Here is a 26,039-nt window from a genome sequence, read left to right on the forward strand (position 1 = left end):
GTTGGATTTTGTACCTCAAGAGAACAGTTCTTAATTAGTGCATCAAGTGATACTTTGCTGGTCTGTGACAGTCAAAAATTATCCAGCACTCTGGTGGCAAAGAAGTGTGACAAAGTTAAGTAAATTTTTATTCATAATATTTCTTGTGTTCTAGTATGATGAACCTTCTTCCAGAGCAATCAAAGAATGCGCAGTTGTGGCAGGATGAAAGTAATTTCAACTGTTCACAGCACCTTGTGTGTTGAATTTTTACAGCGGAATGAGACGCATGATGATTGACATGGACATTGTTGTTGTTGTGGTCTTCAGTCCTGAGACTGGTTTGATGCAGCTCTCCATGCTACTCTATCCTGTGCAAGCTTCTTCATCTCCCAGTACCTACTGCAACCTACATCCTTCTGAATCTGCTTAGTGTATGCATCTCTTGGTCTCCCCCTACGATTTTTACCCTCCACGCTGCCCTCCAATACTAAATTGGTGATCCCTTGATGCCTCAGAACATGTCCTACCAACCGATCCCTTCTTCTGGTCAAGTTGTGCCACAACCTCCTCTTCTCCCCAATCCTATTCAGTACCTCCTCATTAGTTATGTGATCTACCCATCTAATCTTCAGCATCCTTCTGTAGCACCACATTTCAAAAGCTTCTATTCTCTTCTTGTCCAAACTATTTATCGTCCATGTTTCACTTCCATACATGGCTACACTCCATACAAATACTTTCAGAAAAGACTTCCTGACACTTAAATCTATACTCGATGTTAACAAATTTCTCTTCTTCAGAAACGCTTTCCTTGCCATTGCCAGTTTACATTTTATATCCTCTCTACTTAGACCATCATCAGTTATTTTGCTCCCCAAATAGCAAAACTCCTTTACTACTTTAAGTGTCTCATTTCCTAATCTAATTCCCTCAACATCACCCGACTTAATTCGACTACATTCCATTATCCTCGTTTTGCTTTTGTTGATGTTCATCTTATATCCTCCCTTCAAGACACCATCCATTCCGTTCAACTGCTCTTCCAAGTCCTTTGCTGTCTCTGACAGAATTACAATGTCATCGCCGAACCTCAAAGTTTTTATTTCTTCTCCATGAATTTTAATACCTACTCCGAATTTTTCTTTTGTTTCCTTTACTGCTTGCTCAATATACAGATTGAATAACATCGGGGAGAGGCTACAACCCTGTCTCACTCCCTTCCCAACCACTGCTTCCCTTTCATGCCCCTCGACTCTTATAACTGCCATCTGGTTTCTGTACAAATTGTAAACAGCCTTTCGCTCCCTGTAATTTACCCCTGCCACCTTTAGAATTTGAAAGAGAGTATTCCAGTCAACATTGTCAAAAGCTTTCTCTAAGTCTACAAATGCTAGAAACGTAGGTTTGCCTTTCCTTAATCTATTTTCTAAGGTAAGTCGTAGGGTCAGTATTGCCTCACGTGTTCTAACATTTCTATGGAATCCAAACTGATCTTCCTCGAGGTCGGCTTCTACTAGTTTTTCCATTTGTCTGTAAAGAATTCATGTTAGTATTTTGCAGCTGTGGCTTATTAAACTGATTGTTCGGTAATTCTCACATCTGTCAACACCTGCTTTCTTTGGGATTGGAATTATTATATTCTTCTTGAAGTCTGAGGGTATTTCGCCTGTTTCATACATCTTGCTCACCAGATGGTAGAGTTTTGTCAGGACTGGCTCTCCCAAGGCCGTCAGTAGTTCCAATGGAATGTTGTCTACTCCGGGGGCCTTGTTTCGACTCAGGTCTTTCAGTGCTCTGTCAGACTCTTCACGCAGTATCGTATCTCCCATTTCATCTTCATCTACATCCTCTTCCATTTCCATAATATTGTCCTCAAGTACATCGCCCTTGTATAGACCCTCTATATACTCCTTCCACCTTTCTGCTTTCCCTTCTTTGTTTAGAACTGGGTTTCCATCTTAGCTCTTGATGTTCATACAAGTGGTTCTCTTATCTCCAAAGGTCTCTTTAATTTTCCTGTAGGCAGTATCTATCTTACCCCTAGTGAGATAAGCCTCTACATCCTTACATTTGTCCTCTAGCCATCCCGGCTTAGCCATTTTGCACTTCCTGTCGATCTCATTTTTGAGACGTTTGTATTCCTTTTTGCCTGCTTCATTTACTGCATTTTTATATTTTCTCCTTTCATCATTTAAATTCAATATTTCTTCTGTTACCCAAGGATTTCTACTAGCCCTCGTCTTTTTACCTACTTGATCCTCTGCTGCCTTCACTACTTCATCCCTCAAAGCTACCCATTCTTCTTCTTCTACTATATTTCTTTCCCCCATTCCTGTCAATTGTTCCCTTATGCTCTCCCTGAAACTCTGTACAACCTCTGGTTCTTTCAGTTTATCCAGGTCCCATCTCCTTAAATTCCCACCTTTTTGCAGTTTCTTTAGTTTTAATCTACAGGTCATAACCAATAGATTGTGGTCAGAGTCCACATCTGCCCCTGGAAATGGCTTACAATTTAAAACCTGGTTCCTAAATCTCTGTCTTACCATTATATAATCTATCTGATACCTTTTAGTATCTCCAGGGTTCTTCCATGTGTACAACCTTCTATGGACGTAGTGGGTCCATTATGGGAATGGATGCTGCTGGTATAGTATGTTTCAAAGTAATGTGGACAGTGCCTGAAATATACAGGTACTTAGTATGCTAGTGCCAATATGTCACTTATTAATAATCATTCTAACTGAACTTCATACACAGCCTTAAATTCATGCAGTAAATAGAAATTCAGTTGTATCCAGTTATCCTGATACTGCCTATGATACATACAGCATGTAGTTACAACTATCACCAAGTGTCTTTTCCCCCTGTCTCCCTTCACAGTACGTACAGTTAGCTAACACAACTGCTGCTATTAATTGTATGCCAGATAAGTACCATTGTACATGTTATTAAGCAAGCCCAACTTAGTACACCAGTGGTTTCACAAAGTCATACTTGTGCACTCTTAAGGAAAATAAGCTGGAACTGGTTTTGTATCACAGCTCCTTGTATCAGTATTCATAAGAACAGTGTCATGTCTCCTTTCACTAAATATCCTACTGAGGTGTTGCCTGACAAACTATGTTAGCCAATGCAAACACTCATCCCAGTCATACTGCAGTCCTGAAGGGATGTTGGTGTTGGTATCAGTGTTATCTGAATAAAAGTACTTGCCTTGCACAGGGTGTTTTCTGTCTTAATGAGTGAACCAGACTTGATGCATTACCTGCCTCTGCAACTTTGATTTTGTCAGCACCTATCTTCTATTTTGAAAACTTCAAGTAAGCTCTGATATGTCCCTTGGTGGACTAGCACCCATGGAAGAAAGCATATAACAGAAAAATAGTTTAGCTGTTGGAATACAGTGGAGTGTTGCACTGTTCTAAAAATTTCCTGATAGATGGACCAGGACTTCAACTGAGAACTTTGCTTTTTGCAGGTGATGCTTTCAAGGTGGGCCACATGAGCATTGTTCATGACAGGGTTGACCTTAACCCTCGAGCAGGCATGCCGGTACACAGAGTGCACCAAATTTAAATAATCGGTGTATCCAACGTGTTGGCAAGAGTGGAGACCTTTGAAACTCGACGTATTCCTTCATTATTGTTCTGACGACTGTTATGTGTCGTGCAGTAATTGTCAATGCTAAGGAATTTGTTAAATGGAGAATTTAGTGTAATGCTGTCGCTTCTAGGGCACTCAGTGCACCATGCGACTGGTCATGTAGTATTTTTTTACTTCTTCAAACATAAGGGTTATTTTACTTGCAATATTCATACAGCCCATGTTCAACATAATTTTTTATTTTAGGGCAAGAAAGTGTTTAACTAATGAGGAACTTGAATGGCTCATGAATGAAGATCCAGATTTTACAAAAGATGTAGACACTATATCGGATGATATAGTGGAGGTAATTACTCATAGTGATCATGACACTGAAAGTGAACAAGAGTATTAGTGAGACAAAAATGAAGACAATATTTGTCAATCAGGCGCTATTGGTAATTGGTTTGTGAGAAGAGGCGAAACTTCTAAATGGAGGAAAAGCACTAGCTTTGTCACAAGCAAAGGGAGAAGGCAAAATTGCCAGGGATGTAACAACCAAGATTTCTGGATTCCTTAAGGTAATTAACATGGAAATGGTCAATACTATTGTGAAATATACAAACAAATATATTCAGCTCAAACCAGAATTTTCTGACTATCAGAGACTGAGAGGATCAGGAGTAGAAATTGGAAGAGTTGTGATGAGATACAAGCAGTTTCTATTCTTGCTGCGTTGTTTTTGTTTCAATGATAAAAATACAAGAGAATAGAGGAGAATATCTGATAAGTTGGTTGCAGTACATTCGATTATGGGTGAGTCTGTAACCAATAGCAAAAGTACATACAGCATCAGTGAGTTTGTAACCATTGATAAGAAACTTCAAGCTTTCTGTTGTCATTGTGGATTTGTGCACTACATCCCCAACAAACCTGCCAAAAATGGCATTAAGATATTTGCACTTTGTGTTGTAAAAACACTTTTTACGAGCAACCTTATGCAGTCTCAAATTCAGTGTTGGAAATAGTTCACAGTCTTATGAGTCATATAGAGGGATCCAACAGGAATATAACTGTGGACAGTTAGTATACAAGTTGCCCCTTGGCTATGTCACTATTACATAAAAGACTTCATGTATTGGGACACTCAGAAAGAATAAATGAAAAATTCCCTTGTAATTCCTGCTTAAGAAAAATTGAGTACCTGGTTCATTGCTCTTTGGATACATAAACGATTTGATGTTGGTTTCATATGTACCGAAGAAGAACAAGGCAGTTTTGTTGTTGTAAACTATGTATGATTCAGGTACTATCGATGAAGATTCTTGAAAGCAAGAGATTGTGTTAGATTACAATGCCACTAAGGGTGACATTGATACAGTCAACCAGATGTGGGGCAGATATTCTGTGGCTTGTATAACAAGAAGGTGCCTTTGGTAATCTTTTTCACTCTAATGGAAATTGCTGGTATCAACACCCAGATCCTTTATTACTCAAATGGACAAAATCGAAAGGTTGCGAGAAGAGTATTTCTGAAGAACCTGGCTTATGAACTCATGAAACCACATCTAATAGAAAGAGCCAAAATTCAGAGCCTTCCCAAGGACATATCGCTGTTCTTTCAAAGGTACCAGACAACATTTGAGCAAGTTGAGAAGCATTCGGCTAAGAAACGGGGTGCTGTGTTATTTGTGGAATGGCCAAGAATATTGACACAACAATAAAGTGTGATTCTTGTAATAGTTTTGTTTGCAGGAAGCATACGAGCATTAGTTACACCTGTCAAAAGTGTCAAGTTACACCTGCAGACTCAGATGACTAGTGATTTGAATCTTGACATCTCTTTAAATTACTAAGTAGTGAACATGACCTGTCAGTAAGCTATGGTTTCTGTAGGTATACACTACAAATATATTAATTTTTAATGCTGACAGCAGAATATAGATTTTTTAGAACTATGTCATTTATATGTTTTGGTGTACATCAACTTTTCTAGATAAAGTATAATCAACAGCCATGTTAAATAATGAAACATTCTTTCCCACTATAAGAGAGCAACAGTGTATAGACATTTCAGGCTAGATACGTTACATTATTTCATAGTATTCTCCATTGTGCCCATGATAAATTATTTTTATTAATTGCACAATAAAATTTGTTATTTCGATATTATTAATATCATTTTGAGTGATACTATATCTACTCTCAAAAACAATAAACTAATTAATATCAATACTTGCATGAGAGCATATGAAAATAACTATAGAACTGAGCTGCAAAAGTGGCGCACAAAATGCGTCATGCAACTGATTGTGCAAACAAAAATGTCCACCTGCCAGAGGGATAGTTCCTTCTTCTTCATTTTGTTCTTCTTCTTTTTGTTTTGACCATCTGATGACCCCATTGATTCAGATAAACTTCTTTTCTTATGATTTTTATCTCTGTCCAATATTCTTTAATTCTAGTACTTCACGACATTCTTCAATATTCTGGTCATTATATTTTTGTTATGGATCTGATTCTGATCTGGAAACCCATGACAATCTCAACTTTTTACTTGAAAGTTATCCTGTCAGAAATCTCTGCTTCCTGTATTCCTGAATCTTCCATATCCCCTGTACCCTTTAGATCCAGAGTACTTTGATTCTCTTGTTCCCAAGAAACTTCAATACATGATGTGTCAAACTCCCTTGGTCCACTGTAATGATGTGCAAAAAGGACTAGACCTTTTCTTCATGATGTCAGAACCTCTACAGCTGGGCATACAGTTCTTGGTTCACTTGTCTTCTACATAGACTGTCTCTTGTTCTTCTAGGCCCAAATATCATCATTTGAATTATTCATTCCATAAGTTTTACCTTTTCAGTATCCTGTTGTTACAAGATTCAGACTTTGTGAAATGTACGAGGTTTTAGGGTGAACTTCTTTCTGGTAAGTCTTAATTTTGCATAGACCAAAAGATTCTTGTTGCTATACATGTTCATAGTGAGTCTGTATACTAAATTCATCTTGTTAATTTGTGCTCTCTTAGCTTACATTTCTGTCAAATAAGTTTCTACCCATACTCCTAGGTATTTAAATCTTTCTATCTTCTGAATTTTCTGTCCTTGTAATGTCATCAATTGAGAAACTGTCTTTTATTATTATATGCCATGTCCTCTAGATAGAAATCTGTAAACCTGCTACAGAGCTTGTCTTGCTTGTTGGGTGATTTGATTAATCACATCTCCTAATGATTTTGACAATATTACAATATTATTTGCAAATACCAGGCAGTCTGTGAGTATTTTTTTTTTCATCCAAATAGTATTCCACCAACTATTATGTCTACAGAAAAGTGAAAAACCTATAATTTGATCAGTGGCAGTAGTCTTATGCATTTTTCAAGAAATGCACAAAATGATTTTTTTAAAATAATTATTTATATATTGCCAGAATAGTTAGATTTTCTTTGTTAGGTGGTGCAGTAAAAGTTCAAGAGTTGCTGCCTTTAATTATTTAAATAGATTTTCTACCTGTTTCAAGGGGAACATATAATGAACTAGTGTTAAAAATTGTATAAATAAGAAGATATGCTTTTTAATTGAGTTGGTTACTGTTGAAAGGTACTAAGTTAAATTTTTAAAGTTTTGAGATAAACATAAAAAATTCTTTTATAACTCTTGAAATGTAAGTTGTCCCTACAGTACTGATATTTCTAAAGTGCTTGCCCACACTGTTATAATGAAAGAGAAAATAGCCAGTGGTGGATTTAGATTGATTAGAGCCCTAGGCACAGCAAAAACCACAGGTCCTGGCCTCCATTCCCGCCTCACCTTTTCCATACAAAAAACTTATTTTTAATTAAATAATAATATTATGTTGCATTCATGTTTTATTTCCTTTAAAATTTGAATATGATGTGCAAATAAATCTTTTTTGCCTTGGCAACCTGTTTGCACATTAGCTTCAATCTCACACAATCTTTGGAGACTTGAGCACCAACTTTTACTGTAGACAAATCAAGTGCCAAGCTAACAGTTACTTCAGTTAATGGCAGCACATTAATAATCATAAAGTTCTGAAGTAACAGCTGAAGGTAAATGCACAGGGTTAAATATTTGTCAAATTCATATTTTATGACACTTATGTTCTTAACTTTATGCAAGTTTTGTAGCAAAAAACTGTCTCTAAACCCTGTTAACTTTCTTCATATATTGCATGAAGGCTGGAGAAGTTTCAGGTGAATTTTCCAAACCCAACAAATCTGAAATTATCATATAAGATTGTGTTACTGCAACTAAAATGTTTATCAAACATTACTTTGTGAAGAGAATGATCACACTATATTTATGTAGTTTACACCTCGTTGTGTATTCTTTAGAGCTGTAGTACAGTTATAAACCAGCAATCAGCTGTACCTATTTTGTGTAGTAGTGTAGCTCATCAAGACTGCTGGAGCCGGAACCTTGAAGATTCCTGTGAATGCCATGAGTGGTGTTTTGAACATTACCAATAATGAAGAATCTTCAGCCTGCTGACCAATGAAGACCACCAGCACAGTGTTACAAGTGGTGGGCACCTGGGCACCAGTCTTCTAGTACAAGATAAACATCCGTGTCATTAGTTGGTGCTGAAAACTACACCGAGTTGCTGATACTTAGCTCTACCAGCAAATATTCAGTGTAAATAGATGCACGCCCATGTCAGGCTTCTGCATGTAGCTAGTCATGGCTGCCACAAGTTGTCAACAGTGTAGCAACTCTTCACCCACAAGTTGAGTACAACATATTTATTTAATGTGCACATGTGTCGACTGATCTTTTGCTTGCGTGTTTAAATTCCTACAGCAGCAGATACCATTGGTCACCTTCCATCCATTTATCATTAGCAACAAGGATATAACATTTGTCTCCTCAGAGCATGGTGGCTGCCCATCTCTCACACAGGAAACTTTGTATGCAGATTTTAGTTTAGTCATTTTTTTGCACACTTCTGTGTATATGCGAAAAGTAACTTCCTTTGTTGGGTAGTGTTCATTAATTTTTTAAATATTTGCAAATCCTTGGCATGAGCAGCAACCCACCAGTAAAAGTACTGTGTAAACAGAAGCTATCCACAGGACCTACTGAGGCTGTCAGTACCGATTGACAAGAATTCGTGTAGCATTGTCTGACTTTATGGGACAGTTACCGACTGCCAAAGTGCCAGTTGTCTGACTCAGTTTGAATTAGTGACTGTTGCAGATAGTTAATAATACTTAAGTCCTTTGAGTGAGTAATGGCTAGAAGCAGCAAAGAGGACTAGTTGTCACCTATTACATTCAAATTTATGCTATGTGCAGGGCTTGTCAGAAAGGTAAGTGACGGAAGTGTGAGTTCCAGATGGCCAGTCATTTAGAAGATAAATAGCAATTTTGGGTGAGGCATGAGCTAATATTCAGGTAGTGGTTGGCGCAGGAGAATGAGTGTGAGTGGTAATCAGAGTATCGTTGAGTCGAATCCCTATGTATAAACTTTTTTTAAATTGTCTTTTTTACATTACTTATACTGCAAATAAACCAAAGTACTTTTCAACATAATGTGTTTATTAATATTTTTATATAAGGCATGCAAAGGAAAGGCAAAGGAAAATTTGGGATTGCGTATAAATTTCAAGGAAGGCATCATAAGGCATACACAAGAACTTTGTATGTAAAATTAGATACCTGTATTATTTTACAGTTGATGATACACACATCCTTGGGTGATACTTATCATAAAAATAGGGGAGTTGGTAATTTTCTTAGCATCTTACACATGTCATAACACTGCAATTTTACAGATACATGATCGTTTTAAAGTTTCTGAAGAAAAACATGTTTGGTTTACATTCATAAATAGTTCACTTTCATCACACAGTTTAGCAGCAATCAACATGTAACACATCATTTTGCCAAACATTGGTGAGGATAACTGGTGATGTACAGTGGAATGTACAAGGGCTGTTCAAAAAGTAAGCCGACTTTTCAAATTGCGCGGGCAATGTACATTTGATACTCAATCTTTTTTTTCTGTTTTGTTAAGTTGGTACACATGTCCCAAACATATGTTCACAGTTTCAAGTGTACAGCACACTTCATTTGTTTTCTACAGATAAAAAGATTAGACATGTTTTAGTGCATTCGGTGATTTTCGATTATTACAAAAAATGGTGCAAAGAATTTGCTTAAAATTTTTTGTGAAAAATGGAATAAAGTACTCTAAAACACTTGAAATTTTGACTGTGGCATACGGTGAGTCTGCTCTAAGTAAAAAAAAATGTTTACAAGTGATACAAGCTCTTCCAAGATGACCTAGAAGATACCAATGACGAACCTCATTCTGGACGGCCCAGCACATCAACAACAGATGATAACGTCAAAGCTGTGAAGAAAATTGTTTTGGAAAATCATTGAATTGGCATAAGAGAAGTTACTGAGGATGTTGGTATATCGGCTGGCTCATGTCATGCAATTTTTTGGAATGTTTTGGGGCAATTTTTTGGGATATTTTGGGCACAAGGTGTGTCAGTGAAGATTGTTCCAAAACTCCTCAACTTTGATCAGTAGGACTGTCGCATGAGCATCGCTCAGGACCTCTTGAATGACATCAATGATGATCCTGGTTTGCTCAAAAGGGTCATAATTTGTGATGAAACATGGGTTTACAGTTATGATGTCAAAATCAAAGCCCAGTCGTCCCAATGGAAGCATCCCGGAGAGCCAAGACCGCAAAAAGCATGCCAAGTTTGATCAAATGACAAAGTTTTTCTCACTGTTTTTATCAATTACTGTGGCAGAGTGAATCATGAATTTTTGCCTCAAAGGCATACGGTCAGTAAGGAGTATTACCTTGATGTTATGTGCCATTTGTGAGAAACAAAATGTAAAAAATATTAGGAACTGTGGAAAAACAATTCATGGCTTTTGCATCACGACAATGCATGTGCTCATTCATCATTGGTTGTGAGAGATTTTTTGGCCAAAAACAACACAACAATCATGCCCCAACCACCGTATTCACTGGATTTGGGCCCCTGCAACTTTTTCCTGCTCCCAGAACTGAAGAGACCTATGACAGGATGAAGATATTCGATGATTGAGGAAATAAAAGTTGCATCACTGGAAGTACTCAAGGCTGTACCAGAAAGTGCTTATGAAAAATGCTTTGAGGGTTGGAAGAAGCATTGGCACAAGTGTATTGTATCTGAGGGGGATTACTTTGAAGGGGACAACAGGAATATCAATGAATAAATAAATATTTTTTCATAAAAATATAAAGTCACTTTACTTTTTGAACACACCTTGGATCGTGGCACAGTCTTCTTGGGATGCAATATATTTTTCTCTCTCAGTGAGGTAAAGAGCAGTTTTGAACATTTTTTATCTAATTATTTACCTGATGATAAAAACACAAATTGCAGAGTTGCACTAGGGGAATGCATTTGGGAGTAATTACTTGAATACTGTGTGATGCCAATTAATAATAAATGATAATAAAACTATCTAATATTATATACAAAGTACTCATGTATGTCTTACAATCCAATCTTTAAAGTTTTGTCTGTAATCATATGCCATGCCCAACCTGCACCAAATTGCTATTTTCTTGTAAACACATGGCCATCTGGCACTCGTCACTTTCATTTCTAGTCATGCACTGTATACACCAAAAATTTTAACAAACTCAGTGACAATGAGCAGGCGCCATACCCATGTTAAACTGCATCAATTACTGGGTTGGAAGCATATTTACTGTTATGTGGTTGAATGTAGGTAAAGATGGATAGGGACTATGTATGTTGTTTGCGGATACAGTGGGAATTCACCAGTTTCAAAAACAGCTGGAAGCGGTGTGTACAGTGACTGACAGAGTTCAGACTGCTGCATTGGTCTGTGGAGGCACTGAAGTACTTGTGACAAAAGATGTTGTGTCTCTGGTGATCCACTATGTTGCAGTACCTTCAAATATGTCTGAACTGGCTGGTTCACCATCACCTGCGGAGAATAGCAAACTGTGGTGTGGTCACAATCTCAACTGAATGCAGAAGTGTGCTCTGGTCACATGTTTGTCTCATTACACCTCAAAACATATTTTAAGTCTTCCCCATTCCTGTGAGTACAGCTGAGCTGGGACAGGGTGATCTTCCAGAAAGTTTTAAAAAATGCAGAGGATAGTTTGCTGATCACTTCGAGATCCAGTGTCCAGCATTAGTAGCTTGATGGAAACCCTTCAGGAAATAACAGGCAGGTCAAGATGGAAGGACATTAGTCACATAGTACATTTACTAAGAGTTCTCATCCAAGATGTGGAAATGGATCTCCCAGCAACTGTTGACCGCACCAAGTGTAGCAGACCGTAAATCGTGGCCCCTGTTGGTATGAATAATAACTGTTTCCTGCATTCAAAGGCCCTCCTCAGTTCCTACATGTAGCTCTCTGAATTAACGAAGACAGCAAGCGTCTCATGTGGAGTAGAAGCTTAGCTAATGTTTCCCAGTATTGTTTCCTGAATCAGTCATAGTCCTCTGTATTGGAGCTGAGTGGAGATCCTAAACCAGCAACTAAGATTTTTTTAAATGATCTTGGATGCACAGTTTTCAGCTTGCACCATTGAGCAGAGAATTAATAGGTCAGGCATGCGATATAAGTAGGAGGCAAGTACTATAGTATCAAAGTATGAATTTATTTATTTTTTGTTCTTATTTATTTACTTTTTGTGTGTGTGTGAGGGGGGGAGTTAAAAATATCTCTCCATGAGCTTGACAAAATTGAGGTCAGAATTTGACATTTCACATATGGACAAAAAATTTTAATATGCTGCAGGAGTGTCTGTGGAAAGGTCCTAAAAATAGTCTCAAGAGATACAATACTCACACAGTACTTGGAACAGATAACTGACAGAAGGCAGAAGTGAACAACAACAAGTTTTTAACTCTGATTAGATTGAATAACCCAGAGACAGGCTGGATGTTGCTGATGGAGTGTGTTTATAGATGTCAATAATTTGATAATACCCAGTGAGAGTCTGCATCTACATCTATCTACATGTACTCTCTACTAACCACCTTGCAGTGTGTGGCAGATGGTATGTCTGGTACCACTATCAGTTCCTTGCATCCCTATTTCATTAGCAATTGTTATATAGGAAAAATGACAGTCAAGGAACCTCCACAGTAATTTAATTTCTATGATTTTCTCATTGTGGTCATTTATTGAGGCATATTGGCAGGAAGTAATATGCTGTCTGACTTCTTCAAATATACACTCTTAAAGTTTCAGCAGTAAGCCCTTCCACACTACATGCTTGTCATTGGAGTTTTTGAGCATATTTGTAACACTTAGATACTTAAAGAATCCCATACAAATTCCATATGTGAAATAGTTGTGGAGAATCTACGTGTCAAAGGTAGATCAATAAAATAATCAAGCTCAGTTATAGACCTTGTGCCTCAGTAGATTTAGTAGCAGAATATTTCATTTCAGGAAAAAATTGGAAAAGGGTGCACATGAATTTCCTGACCAGATTATATTATTAGAAAAGAGATTTCACCTTAGCAGCTATGGCATGTAGACTCAAATAATTAAGGTGGATAGTAGGGCAGAGATCAATGTGACAGTGATCTAAATGCTATTGCCAAAAATTATGTCGAATAGTTACAGAGTGACTTTTGGTGATAATTTCTTCGATCTGTTGGTTACAAACAGGCATGAACTTTTTGACTGGCCTTTTCTAGCAGCAGCAAGCTATCACAGGTTGCTAGAGGAATGAAATGTTCTGTAAAAATTTGCAAGCCTTAGCAAAATGCAGGGAGTCATGAAGAGATTCAATATTTGGGCAGGGATTTGCAGTTGAATCTCAACACAAACCAAATATAATATATTGGACAAAAACAGGCACAAAGATCCGTTATTGTATGATTACATGACTGGAAAACAGTCACTGGTGGAAGTCACATCTATTAAATATCTGGGAATATACATACAATATGGTTCAACTTGGAATGACTGCATGAAACTGATGCTCGTCTCACACAGCGTAAGATTACCTGTGAGCTCACTTGCTGGCTTGCACGATAGCTCCTAAGAAGGGAGCTGGCTGCTTCTCCATAGGGAGCTGAACATTTTTTCACATGTTAGCTCTGGTGCTGTCTCCCTTGTAGGGCTCTGAATGCTACCTACACTGGCCAATCAGGAGCCCTATCAGTATCTAACATCATGTCCGGAGAGGCAGGAGTTCCTGCAAGTGTGGCCATGCTAGGGAGGCACTTGGCTGGAACATAACCTCAAAGTGCCTTTTAGTTACCATACATGTCTCCACAATGGACAAATTATTGATTTCATTTGATGCATAAGGGAAGAGCCATTCTTATATGCTGATAAAACTCCCAGTTATTCTAACAAATAAATATACTTGAAGCCGAAATTTTGCCACAATATAACTTGCAGCAGACCTTACACTGTGAGACAGCTTTGACACATGAGCTACCTATCACCACTCCCTGCCAGCCAAAAGTCAAGTAGGCCAACTAGCAAACTTATGGCAAATCTGACTCCAAGCGAAATGGGCTGAACCAGGCAAACACCAGGCTGGTATTCGGAAAAAGAATTCAGGCTGGTATTCAGAGAAAGAATCCTCAGAAAGTACAGGCCATCCACAAAGTATGTGACTTACAAAATACTTCTTTAACTGATATCAGAGTTCTGCTTCTTAATCTGGGATACTTAATAGGTAGGTCTCATAAAGAAAATTGAGAAGACTCATAAGAGTGGCATGTTGCATCCCTGTAGCTCATCCAGCTCAAAGAGCAGACTCTACAAGAGAGGAGTTGTGCGACACAGTGTGGTTTACTGTTGAAATAACAAGTGTGTCCTTTCCTACAAGAGACAATCAATATTTTGTTCTCTCCTGCATATATCTCACAAAAACACTATGGAAGTAAAATTCATGCGATTTCAACTCACATGGAGACTATCCAACAATTGTCCTTCCTGCATACCACTTGCAAAAGGTAGAGAAAAGCAAGAAATGACTATGGTACAGGAAATACCCTCTAACAACACAAAGGTGGGGTATCTGTTGAGAGGTCAGACAAACGTGTGGTTCCTGAAGAGGGGCAGCAGCCTTTTCAGTAGTTGCAGGGGCAACAGTCTGGATGATTGACTGATCTGGCCTTGTAACACTAACCAAAACGGCCTTGCTGTGCTGGTACTGTGAACGGCTGAAAGCAAGGGGAAACTGCAGCTGTAATTTTTCCCGAGGGCATGCAGCTTTACTGTATCATTAAATGATCATGGCATCCTCTTCGGTAAAATATTCCGGAGGTAAAATAGTCCCCCATTCGGATCTCTGGGTAGAGACTATTCAGGAGGATGTTGTTATCAGGAGAAAGAAAACTGGCATTCTACGGGTCAGAGTATGGAATGTCAGATCCATTAATCGGGCAGGTAGGTTAGAAAATTTAAAAAGGGAAATGGATAGGTTCAAGTTAGATATAACGGGAATTAGTGAAGTTTGGTGGCAGGAGGAACAAGACTTCTGGTCAGGTGAATACAGGGCTATAAATACAAAATCAAATAGGGGTAATGCCGGAGTAGGTTTAATAATGAATAAAAAAATAGGAATGCAGGAAAGCTACTACAAACAGCATAATGAACTCATTATTGTGGCCAAGATAGCACAAGTTTATATGCCAACGAGCTCTGCAGTTGACAAAGATATTGATGAAATGTATGATAAGATAAAAGAAATTATTCAGATAGTGAAGGGAAACGAAAATTTAATAGTCATGGGTGAATGGAATTCGATAGTAGGAAAAGGAAGAGAAGGAAACGTAGTAGGTGAATATGGAATGGGGGTAAGGAATGAAAGAAGAAGCTGCCTGGTAGAATTTTGCACAGACCATAACTTAATCATAGCTATCCGCTATAATTATCCGGGCTGTTATGCCATGGTCGGTTGATGAATTCTGTGTCAATTCCCAACGTTTCATCTCCGACTGCGGGAGACATCTTCAAGGTGGTCTGTAGCTCGATGAAAGGTCCAACACACCCACTGGCTAGCTACTGACTCCGCTAAATTCTGCGTCCGCACCCTCCCGTGCTGCAGCATGATGTCACGTGTTTTGAAAACGTCAGTGCAATTGGCCACTGTCCGTCGCCGTCGATCGCCGTTGCCATCACCCAGTAGTGGACAGGTGGTACACATCTTCTTTAACACTGGCATCCATATACCGTTTAATTTCACGCCCTCCTCCTTTCGATTGAAATTATTAGGATGTTAAGCGATTTCGATTGCCTCCCTGTAGAGCCTTTCGTAATATCCGCTTGTGGCCGCTAGTACTTGCGTTTCCTCGAAATGAATATTGTGGTTCCCTGGCTGGAAAGCATGCTCTGCGACAGCTGATTGTTCCGTTTCTCCTCTTCTACAATTGCACTTGTGCTCTTCCAAACTTTTAGAAACAGTGCTTTTAGTGGTACCCACATAAACATCTCTTCAGCTACCATGGGATCCTATACACTCCAACTTTTTCCAATGGTTTGCGAGCATCCTTGGCAGGCTTAAGGTATTCCTGTATCTTCCTGTTGGGCTTGTGAATTACAGTAATATTCTGCTTCATCAAGATCCTCCCTATTCTTTCCGTTACATTTTTAACAAACGGCAGGAAAACCTTAGATTTTGCAGTAGCCTGTAGGTCACTATGATTTCTGCGTGGCTGCCTCAACGCACGTTTTATTTCGGCGGATGAATATCCGTTCTTCTTTAGTGCATTGTGGAGATGTTCCAGCTCAGCGTCGAGCAACTCAGGTTCACAAATATTTCTAGCTCTGTCTGCTAACATCTTGATAACACCCCACTTCTGTTGTGGGTGGTGGTTCAAATCCCGGTGCAAATAATGGTCCGTGTGCGTGGGTTTGCGGTACACTGAGTGGCCCAAACTACCATTTTCGTTTCTAAAAACAAGCACACTGAGGAAATGTAATTTGCCATGTACCTCCTCCTCCATTGTAAACTGAATTCTCGAGTTTATACTATTCAGATGTTCGTGGAACCGACTTAGTTCCTCCCTGCCATGTCTCCACATCACAAATGGGTCATCCACATATCGGAACCATACATTTGGTTTTTTGCTGGCAGTACCTAAGGCCTCTTCTTCGAATTTGTCCATAAAGAAGTTTGCAATCACGGGACTTAGGGGGCTTCCCATAGCCACGCCATCCATTTGCTCATTAAACTGTTCATTCCACTTGAAGTATGTGGTCGTCAAACAACACTTAAACAGTTCTGAAATATCGTCAGGAAAAATTCAATCCAGCTGTTCCAATACATCATTAAGTGGAACCATGGTAAACAGTGATACCACATCTAAGCTGACCAGTATGTCCTCTGGCTGGACCACTATGCCATTCAATCTGCTGATGAGATGTGTCGAATTCTTTATACAAGAGCCTGAATGGCCCACATGTGGTTTTAACAGCGTAGTCAAAAACTTGGCTAACTAGTAGGTGGGTGAACCAACGGCACTTAGTATCGGTCTTAACGGCACATTTTCTTTATGAATTTTGGGCAATCCATAAAGCCTCGGTGGTAGCGCAACCAAATTGCAGAGACCTTTCTGTACACTCTCTTCAATGGAGGACTTCTTTATTAACAGTTCAGAACACTGTTAGTGGGATCCTTATTCAGCTTCCTATATGCTTGAGGATCCAGTAGATCAGTAATTTTACTCTGATAGTTGGCCACATCCATAACCACCTTTGTTCTTCCTTTGTCAGCTGGGAGAATCAAAATACTATCGTCGTCATTCAGGAGTTTTAAAGCTCTTCTCTCACCCACAGTTATATTACTCTTCGGCGGTTTTACATTGGCTAATATTCTCACTGTTTCTATACTGATTTCATCAGCTGTTACAGAATCCACACTGTGAATTCCTGCTTCTACACTGGCTATAATTTCTTCCATGGGCACAAAACGTGTACTAACAGCAAAATTTCCTCCCTTGGCAAGCACAGATGTCTCATCGTCAGATAATGAACGTTTGGATAAATTGATAACGGTCCGGGAAACGTCTAAATGCCGAACAGTCTGATTAGGTAGCAAATTATCAAACTTCTTCTTCTGTCTACTAGATGTTGTCAACATACGCTTCCCCATGGTATCATGCAGTAGTCTATCAATTTTATCCCAGTCACCGCTGCCCAGTTTATTATTGATAGTAATATGGAGAGACTTAACTTACAGTTTGTGCTTGCCAAGTCCTGTCGGGTCTGCTGAATGCGCTCTTGTAGTAAGGCCTCCTCAGTCCGTTTGAAAATGCATTGTGCCTTTTCCGAATAGAACAGTCACTTTATCTTCAGAAACACTTCGGTATAACGCCGACGGCTCTGCAACGAGACAGGATTGTGAGGGAACACAAAAGCTGCACTCTCTTCTTCTGGAGTCCTTCCAGGCATCGCACGTCTCTTGACATCTCCTCGCCGTAGAGGCGTCTGATACTAAAATGTAGACTTCCATGGCCGGAAATATCATGTCCACTATAATTATCCGGGCTGTTATGCCGTGGTCGGTTGATGAATTCTGTGTCAATTCCCACCGTTTCGTGTCAAGAGAAATGCGAAGCCTGGAAGGACTCCAGAAGAAGAGAGTGCTGCTTTTGTGTTCCCTCACATTCTGAAGGTGGCAGGCGTAAAATACAGGGAGAAAAAGGCTATTTACAATTTGTACAGAAACCAGATGACAGTTATAAGAGTCGAGTGGCACGAAAGGGAGGCAGTGGTTGGGAAGAGTGTGAGACAGGATTGTAGTCTATCCCTGATGTTATTCAATCTGTATATTGAGCAGACAGTAAAGGAAACAAAAGAAAAATTTGTGGTAGGAATTAAATTCATGGAGAAGAAATAAAAACTTTGAGGTTCACTGATGACATTGCAATTCTGTCAGAGACAGTAAAGGACCTGGAAGAGCAGTTGAACGGAATGGACAGGGTCTTGAAAGGAGGATATAAGATGAACATCAACAAAAGCAAAATGAGCATAATGGAATGTAGTTGAATTAAATCGGGTGATGCTGAGGGAATTAGATTAGGAAATGAGACACTTAAAGTAGTAAATTAGTTTAGCTTTTTGGGAAGCAAAGTAACTGATGATGGTCGAAGTAGAGAGGATATAAAATGTAGACTGGCAATGGCAAGGAAAGCATTTTTGAAGAAGAGAAATCTGTTAACACCGAGTATAGATTTAAGTGTCAGGAAGTCATTTCTGGAAGCATTTGTATGGAGTGTGGCCATGTATGTAAGTGAAACATGGACGATAAACAGTGTAGACAAGAAGAGAATAGAAGCTTTCAAAATGTGTGGTGCTGAAGAATGCTGAAGATTAGATGGGTAGATCACTTAACTAATGAGAAGGTATTGAATGGAATTGGGGAGAAGAGAAATTTGTGGCACAACTTGACTAGAAGAAGGGACCGGTTGATAGGACATGTTCTGAGGCATCAAGTGATCACCTATTTAGTATTGGAGGGCAGTGTGGAGGGTAAAAATCGTAGAGGGAGACCAAGAGATGAATGTACTAAACATATTCAGAAGGATGTAGGTTGCAGTTGGTACAGGAGATGAAAAAGCTTGCACAGGATAGAGTAGCATGGAGAGCTGCATCAAACCAGTCTCTGGACTGAAGACCACAACAACAACAACATTGGTGGGGTTTCAAGTTACAGCAAAATATTTACATTTTTCTAGAGATCAGTTACAAAGGGGTGAAAAAATATCCATGTAAAAACAAAGAAAACTCAATTATTTGTATTTTGATTTTACATCTCTTTCGACACCCTCATTTCTTTTCTGTGAAAACTACAGTAGTATTTTAGTATGATAACAGTTAAATCAGAAATTTGAACAAAATGTTCAAAATTTTATTGATGTAACAACCTTAAAGATATGTATACAAACATTTTTCTTTCTTTCTGCTTTGCAAACTTAGAAGTAAACTTAATCTGTTTGTTTATGTTACTTACACCTCTACTGGTAAAATACATAAAGGGAATTAGTTCCTTTCAACATTAAATGAGGAGAACCTCTAAGCAAAGATAAAGTTAACTATAATTTTCAATGTGATAGTGTCTGCAGCTGCGATGAATTTTTTTAAAGATTTCATGATGCCTTCAGCTGCCATTCTCTTTATTTCCTCTACTATTGTACAATTTTGGCCTTGGACCATTTTCAAGTGAAACATCTCGGATTTGTTTTATGAGCATAACATGGAGTCATAGTAGCAACGACATACAAGGCATAATTTATTACTAAAAATCATCCATAAAATACTTGAAAATAGCCTAAGTCTGAAATTGTGCAATCGTACATGAAATAAAGAGAATGGCACCTGAAGGAAGGCATCATGAAATCCTTCATAAAATTAACTCTTTTGGCTTATTACATTTGTTCCAAATGCATGCAGGTAATTTACTTTGTTAGCTCCATAATGAGATGCTTTGACAGAAAATTTGGGTAGGTGGTCACTAATTTTTGTGCAGATTTCAAGTGAGACAACAGGTAACTTCTTTAAATGAAACAATAAGTTCACTGTTACCAGTCACCGTTTCTGGTAACAGTGAACTTATTGTTTCATTTAATGTCAGTAACAGTCACGGTAAAGCCTAACCTAAAAATGTTCGCATTTAAAGGTAACTTCTTATTGCATCTCTTCTTGTTCAATGGACTTTCACCTTTTGAAAACAGCTAACAAGCCTGAATAAAGTTTCTGCTGTATTTCATGTAAATTAATGAATGTATTCCTACATCCCTGCAGACACTCCATATTTCATATTTCTCTCTCTCTCTCTCTCTCTCTCTCTCTCTCTCTCTCTCTCTGTCTCTCCCTCTGTGTGTGTGTGTGTGTGTGTGTGTGTGTGTGTCAGTCATCCAGTCATCACTTTGGTTGGTTCTCCATCTTTAGGAACAGCTGTACTTTGTTGATATTTCGTAGAGTGCCATTAAATTAGTCTATGCTTGTGAGTGCCATTAAATTAGTCTCTGCATGTGGATATGCTGTTCATTTCTATTACATAATCATAAAAAAGTATTAAATATCTGCATCCCCTCTTGTTCATGAATATCAAAACAGTTGTTTGTGAATCCAAAGGAAACACACAGATAACTTTAATAAAATTGCTCTCAGACATTCACTGATTAATAACAACTACAGTCATAGCTATTGTTCAAAACTCTTCTGTTCAACACGTAATATTTAATTAAAAAACAGTAATGGTTCCACATACCAGTATGGACGTCTAATGATTTTATGGGGGACTGATTTTTATGTATATCTTGTATGTGTGTTACCTTTTACCCTTGACTGTTTAGCTTCTTCCTGTCAGGTTTTGTTTCTGAATTTATTTATTTCCTTTTATAACTTTACTTGGGATTATAAACACAGTAATGCAAGGTGAGTCAGAAAATATGCAACCCTAAATTCAAAACATTCCAATCCTTATTAGTATATTTATAATGTATACACTCAGAGTATATATTTTCTCATAATAGATGCTTATGCTGGATATTTTATCTTTTATCTTTAACATTATGCTTCAGTTGTTGGTTGTGTGAGGGTTGCTGTTATTGACATTATCCTCCAGATGTCCCAAAAGAAAAAAAGTTGAGGGGGGGGGGGGGGGGGTTAGGCCTAGAATTCTTTTGCATCCAATTGCACACCAAACTCCAACATTCTGTTGATTGTAATGAGGTCTCATGAAAAATGTGAGGGTTTTCTGAGCCCCAATATCAGTCATTGTGGTTGTTTTCATACCACTTAGAAGAAAACATGCTTCATCATGGTAGCAACATAATTCAACACCCAAACATTATTGTGAATAAAATGCAAAAACCATTGAAAGTAATGTACTCAGTTTTCTCTACTAGTTTCTCAAAGCCAGTGCACAGCATGAATGCAATACAGGTGGAGCTTCAGTTTCCTTGTGGCTCTGTGAGCACTTCCATAGGATAGTTCAGTTTGCTGACACAGTCTTTGCATCTGTTTTTGCGGTGAACATATCAAGGATGTGTGGATATTTTCCAGTGAGGCATCACTTCACACATTCATTCACACTACCAGTTTTCCTGAAATGAGTGATTACACATGAAATCAGTTATTTAGGCACACATGTTTCAGGAAAAGTGACCCTAAAGTCTTCTTGACATTTTAAGAAAGGCTGCAACTTGAAGTAACTCTGAAGAATGAACATATGTTCAGCGTTGGAAAAACTCATGTTTGTGCACACACAGCTAATACAACAGTGACGTCAGAAAGCTGGGAAATTAATTCAGGATTATGTAACTTCTGGTTCACCCTGCATATTCAGTACAACAGCTGCTTAATGTATATCCTCAATGACACTCACTCTACAACAACAAGCAATGAAAGAAATGCACCAATTTTGACTTCCAAAGCACATTGCATGACAAAAAAAGCACTAATAGACATTTTGTGTTGGAACACACTAACTCCAGAATTTTGTTCCTTTCATCATTGAGTGACCATACTGATGGTTGATTGGAAATCCAACACTATTTCACTCAGATGCTCACACGAATTCCTTAAAGATTACACCATTCTTTACTGCAACATTATCAATAGCCCACAATTACTTCTTGGCCAGTGGCTGCATCAAAATGTGCTAGGAGTCAATACTGATGTGGAGGCTCCTCCTAGTGGACTCTAGTACAAGTCTCATGAGAATTTTGACATTTACCAAATTTCATTGATCAAAATGTATTTTTGTGCTGTTTGATAATGACTGTCAGTCAAACCAGCATAACCATTAAAGAATTTGCATGAGAATTTGACTGAAATAAACTTGATTATTGGAAGAAATGTGCTTGGTGATGCTGTCTGCTAATAACATGGCAAATATGAACAATGGTTCTACCATTTTCCCATTCTTCTGTAAATAATTTGTGTCAATATTTTGCAACTGTGAACAGTTTAGTAATGGTCCAGTCGTATTTTCACTTATCACCACCTGCCTCCTTTGAGATTGGAATTATAACATACTTCTTGAAGTCTGGAGGTATTTTCCCTCTCTTGTATATCTTGCACACCAAGTGGAATACATCTGTTACAGCTGGCTCTCCCAAGGCTCTCAATAATTCTGACAGAATGTTGTCTACTCTCAGGTCCTTGTTTCCATGCAGGTCATTCAGTGCTCTGTCAAATTCTTCTCGCAGCATCATATTTCACATCTCATCTACATTTACTTCATCTTTCCTATCTATAATATTGCTTCAAGTTCATTTCTTCTTGTTTTGGTTGTGTTTGTGTTCATCATGCATATGTGTTTTGAGCCACATGGTACAATCCTTGGGGTTCCATAGATGTAGTGGAGGTCCCACAATTGAAGTAAATATTAAAGATGAGAAATGGTGAACAGAAAGTGAATTCTGCAATGTTGTCATAACTAAGTTCATTGTGCTGAAGCCTCTTTCACAGTTTGAAGTGTATTGCACTGATCAACTTCATTTACAGCAAGTAATCACCTATATTTCAATTAACAGGAAAACTATAATGTCAGAACAATGTTACAACCAGGAACCTCCACCTGGAAGATGATATAAAATATAAATAAGTATGAAATACCAACACTTCTAATTTATGGAATTTGTTCAATTGGTAGGAATATCAGAAATTATTGTATTTTGTTGTAATTAATATGTAATGAAATCATTAATATGATGTTACTCATTTTTGTCTGTTAAACAAAAACCGTGTGAAATAAAATGTGAACTGCTAATGCCAAATAAATGTACATAATGTAAGTCTTTAATTTTCAAAGTAATTAAAATTAAAATAATTAGCAAAATAATACAGCCTAAAATATGTTAACAAAATTGTCAAAAATACTTTTAGTATGAAGGACAGATCTACTTTTATTTTAATACAAAACCTGTAATAACACTGTAATGTGACAATTACAGCAATCCTCTTAAGAGGAAAGGATAAGGAAGGACATACAGGAAGTGGAAGACCAATTACCCAATAAACATACACAAGCTGATAATTTGGAGGAGGAACTAAGCACTTTGAAGTTCCCTGTAAAAATGAGCGTCAGGTGATTGACATATGTATTAAATTGGTAGAGAATAAAGTGAGTAACGTAGAGAATGAATTAATTAATGAAATAGAAAGGAACAACAAAAGTTTTAAAATAATGCATATGATTATTACAAATAAGAGGGAAATGTCTGTACAAAAATTAATTGAAAGTAGAGAGTCTGTTGATAGGGAATTGGTAGATATAGTCAAGAGAACAGAAGGGGGGATTTACAAAATTTACAGCAAAGTCCCAGATGTAAGTAGTAATATTGATGCACATCGAAATAATATATCAGGTGTTAATAATACATTATCTCAATTGCAAGATAATTTAGTCACTATTTTGGTAGTAGTTGTGGCAGGTATTGGATAATGTAAATATGAAGAATTTCCCTGGAGAAAACAAGTTGCACCCTGTTGACTTCATTTATCAATGCAAAGATAATTTTGTACCTGGAATGCTTGAAGTCTTAAACATTAAATTTGTAAAGAAGTTTTAGGCAGGGCAAGCACTGTCTTGGGCCAACCAAAATATTAGCACAGAATTGACTTCCAGTGACTTTGAACAATGGTTTATAAATAAATTTTGCTCAGAGAGTAAGTAAGCAAGAATAAAAAATGAATTTCTAAGTTGACACAATTTCAAGGAAGGTAGTGATTGAATGAAGGACTTTTGTGAGAAGGAGTTAAAAAGTTAGTACATTTAGATAAACAACTTGATGGGTTGATTCAGACTGATTCCTTAAAGAGAAAATTACTAACTAAAGTTCAATGGGGATTGGTGTATGGACATGATTCCATTAAGCAATTTTTGAAGTATGTAGATAAGTTAGAGTATGAGAGAGAAATGAAAGACAGAGAGATCGACAAGGAGGTTTCAAAAGTATCATGAAGAAAGATACAGGAAGAGAGAGCCAGGAAATTACAGGAATGGTAACTGGAACTACAATAATAGGAGGGGAAACTATTGGAGTGATAGAAATACAAATGAAAGTAGGCAACATGAGGCCATGAGAAGGAAATAATTGACAATTTGAAGATAAAAGGATGGAAAATAGAGGAAATAATCAGGTAAACCCCATTGGGGTCAGTTTGGGTGAGCAGAATGCATTGAAATCAAGCTAATGGTTATAGGAAAAATATGGTAAGAAATGATTCACAAATGAGATTCCATTGTGGAAATAGTAGGAGAACAGGTCTGGTTAACAGAACTACCTTTGACAGGGAATTCTGGGAAAATGTACTAAGTGAAATGAAAGATGAGCAAGTCAGGAATCAGAGTAGGAAAACAGAATTGGGTGAAGATGTACAGACAAACATTTTTGATGAAGCAATTGTCTGGATAAAGAAAAAGAACAATAATGATAATTAATATGGGACTATGAGATTAATGGAAAATGGAAATATAGGGCAGGGTGGGGCTGTGAAAATGTTATTACTATGATTGACAGTGTGGAAACAGAGCATAATGTGTGTGGGGAGGGGGAGGGAGAGAGATGGAGGGGGAGTAAATAGGATAGGTAGAGTTGTGAGGAGAATATTAAGATTATTAGTGATATCTGTGCTAAGGATGATGAAGAAACAGTGACAGATAGTTGTGTTAGAGATAGTAGTGTTACTACTGAGGATACTGAGAATGAATGGGAAGATGTTAGACTTTGTGAGGAATTAAATGATATGATTTATTTAGAAGTGAAGGAGGATAAAATGATACTAGGAACACTGTTGTATGTGATAATGATGGGCAGGACAGTGTTAGGGAAGTACATGATAAACAGCTCATACCTGTAGACATCAGTGAAATAGTGTCCATTTGTGATGTTGTAAAAAGGCAAAATAAACTCATTGGAGAGAATACTGAAGGTGACATGGGAGCATTATAATGATGTAGAAAATAGTAATCAAATACAAGGGTTCTGAAAAGGTTGGTCATGATTTACACTCAGACTGAGGGTTAGATTCTAAAATAAATAATGAAGCAACAAATTGTAATTTACCTTTGGGGTCTTTACATCCATTATTAAAAGAGGTGCTAATTTAAGAAGGGAGAGGACTGGAAAATTTAAAGAAATAGAAAGCGATTTGTTAGATTAAGATGTGAACAAAGATACAGTAATATGCAAAGAAGCCCATATATTTGTGTGCAAACAGATAATTGGAAAAGGAATTGCCTTGTTGGCACTGGAAATCATATAAGTGCATATAAGTGGAATCTTGATAAAATTAAGGGCTTGGATAAAGGGGTGGAGAAAATTTTGTTGAATTTCCAATATCTGGGGTTAGAATCAAAGGTGCTACAGGGAAGGTAACAAGTTGGTGAATAGACAAGTTTTATTATCATTAAAAATAAATAATGTTTTGTTGGTGCAAGGATGTTTGGTGATGAAAGATC

Source organism: Schistocerca nitens, chromosome 1 (assembly GCF_023898315.1).
Source record: "Schistocerca nitens isolate TAMUIC-IGC-003100 chromosome 1, iqSchNite1.1, whole genome shotgun sequence".
NCBI lineage: Eukaryota > Metazoa > Arthropoda > Insecta > Orthoptera > Acrididae > Schistocerca > Schistocerca nitens.